The sequence below is a fragment of the Apis dorsata genome, unplaced genomic scaffold, assembly GCF_000469605.1.
Source record: "Apis dorsata unplaced genomic scaffold, Apis dorsata 1.3 scaffold_708, whole genome shotgun sequence".
In the NCBI taxonomy this organism is placed as follows: Eukaryota; Metazoa; Arthropoda; class Insecta; order Hymenoptera; family Apidae; genus Apis; species Apis dorsata.
In genome coordinates this window covers 104,697-107,442 of record NW_006263879.1, presented here as the reverse complement: position 1 = coordinate 107,442, position 2,746 = coordinate 104,697, and positions in this window count along the sequence as shown.

Sequence of the window (2,746 nt, the reverse complement as noted above, 5' to 3'; positions counted from 1 at the left end):
AAAAAAAAAAAAAAAAAAAAGAAAAAAGAAAAAAAAAAAGGCGAGAGAAGAAAAGGAGAAACGCGTGTCAGAAGCGGTGGCCAAGCGTTTTGTCACCGTTTTCCATTGTTCACCGGGTGAATTAGGCTGAACGAAGGGAGTAAATGGCTAATTCTAGCGAGCCGTAAAAGCTCGGCTTTATCGCGGAGGGTGAGAAACAGAGAGAAGAGGATACGACGTTTCTTGAAGTTCGGGCTTGAAAGAGGAGATATTGCCCGGGGAAACGTGGTGTGGCGTGAAAAGAAACTGTTGGATACTATAGAGATATGCTATATTTTCAAATATAGAAGAATTTCATTCATTTTTCCGAATTTTCTCGCTCGTCTCTCGTCTATTCTTTGAATCGTTATAAAATATTAGATAATAAAAATTTTTAATCTAGCTTTTTGAAAAGCGAAAAATTACAAGAATTAAAGAATTTTTATTAAATAATGAATTTTGTACAGTAATGATACAAAATTTATTCTTAGTCAACGAACCGCTCTGCATTTTACAATAATGCTTTCAAATTGTAACAATTTCATTAGCAATTATTATTCAAGACTTTTAGTAATGCCAAAAAGTATTCTTTGTTCTCTGATTTTTTTATTCAGTACACAAAATAAATATACCAAATATATCTAATATTTTTTTTTCTGAATCAATATTTATTAATTGCTTTTCGAATCTTTATGGTAATGTTTCTAAAAAAAAAAATCGTTTAACGTAGAGTTTAACTTGGAAAGAATTTCGTGAGGAAGTGTGTTCGGATTTTATCGTGGTTTCTTTAATCCAGTGGTTGTACGAGGCCTTAAAATTTAGGGTGTTCCCTAGCATGCAGCTGTTTGATAACGCATTATTAATAGACACACATACACTTCGTATAAAGATAAGTGTTTGCATGCGAAAAGCAAGGGGAAAATAAGAATGAGATTTTTTTTCCTTCTTGAAACTTGAAAATACATATATAGAGTCTATGATGAAAGCAAGCTTTTATGTTTTCAAAGTTAAGAACTTTAACGTTACTTACACTTTGAATTATTTAAGAATAGAATTCCAACAACCACTTCGAAAATTCCTATTAAATAAAAGTTTTCAGATTTCTCAGACAAATGTTCAATTAGTATTTACTTTATATAACGAAGCCAATAAAAATATTATTTTATCGTTTTATTACATTTTCCATTGAAAATGTAAATTACTTATCTTTGCGCATTATAATAATTACAACAAAAATAAAAAATAAAAAATAAAAATAATCGAGGAATATTTCTGCGTTTCCTGGTAAGCTCGTATCAATTGCTCTTACTTTGAGACCTGCATAACAAGCAATAATAACAAACTGTAATATACAACACGATATATCAAGTGCCAAATATAGCAGCGCGTTAATAAAGTCGGTAATGGTATCCTTAGATCATAATGTCAGAATGTACTAACAATAACCATAACGCGATTCGAATTAACACCTTTTCTTTCAGAATTATTTTTCAACGTGTTTTAAATAAACATTTTAATTCATATGTTATTACGCAATGAAATTTTTACTTCGTTAAACTCAACATTTTTTACAACGAAAAGAAATAAATAAATTATAATTTCAAATATTTTCCATATTTCGAAAATTGCGATGATTACACGGGTAAATAAAAATTTAAGCTTTATCTTAAAAATGTGCTAATTTTTAGTTCGAGATTTCTTCTTTAATTTTTAAAAGATTAATCAAGCGTTAATGTCATTAATTTCTTATCTAATTTTTAAAAAAATCAATCGATTTTAAAAAAATCGATCGTCGGCGATTGATATCTTTTATAATTTTTCGAAATTAATCGATTATCTGATAAATGGAAGGAGATACGGTAACTATTTATCTCACGTTTCCACACACAAATCTATTGATTAAGCTCTATCTTAGATATAGTATCTTAATTGCTTACATGTCCAATTTTTAAAAAATTAATCGATAACGTTCGATAGCTAGTTCCTCCACTAATTTTAAAAAGATTAATCAATATCGGATATCTGGGAGGGAGGACACGATAACCAGACCGTTTACCCCACACGAATTTCCAATACACGAATCTAATATCCAATTAAGAGTTTTATCTTAAATTTTATCCTAAAAATATTCAACGAAATAAATTAAATTCTTCTTCTTCTTTAAAAAAATTAATCGACTTAATTTCTTCCCTTCTAATTTTTAAAGAAATTAATCGATGATAATCGAGAAACGAACAGATCTAAAACGTAAAATTAAACGTAAATTTAATCACTTCGTATCTTTTTAAAAAATTAACTCAAACTCTTCCTTTCATAATTTAAAAAAAAAAAAAATTGAACCATCAATAATAACCAATAATTATTTATCGCATCTTTTTTATCTTAGAAACAAATTTAATCGCTCCGTTCTTCTCCATTTTTTAAAAAATTCATTCAAACTTTTCCTTTTCCTTTTAAAAAAAAAGACCGATCGATCGTTCGATAAGGAAGATCTAACCAGGCCCCTCTCCATCTATCCTACGCCCCCGCGCACAGATCAACCAATTAAAGGTTTAATCAACGAAATCAGCGAATTCTATCGAGCCGCTCTCTCATAGGATGCCGTCCTACGCTGGGAAAGTTGTACTTTCTCATCAGTCCCGTAGCCACCGAAAGAGACGAGGGCAGAACTCTCATGTCGTGCCTGTACTCGAATTGGCCTTTGCCCGCCAAGTTGCGAGCACCGATG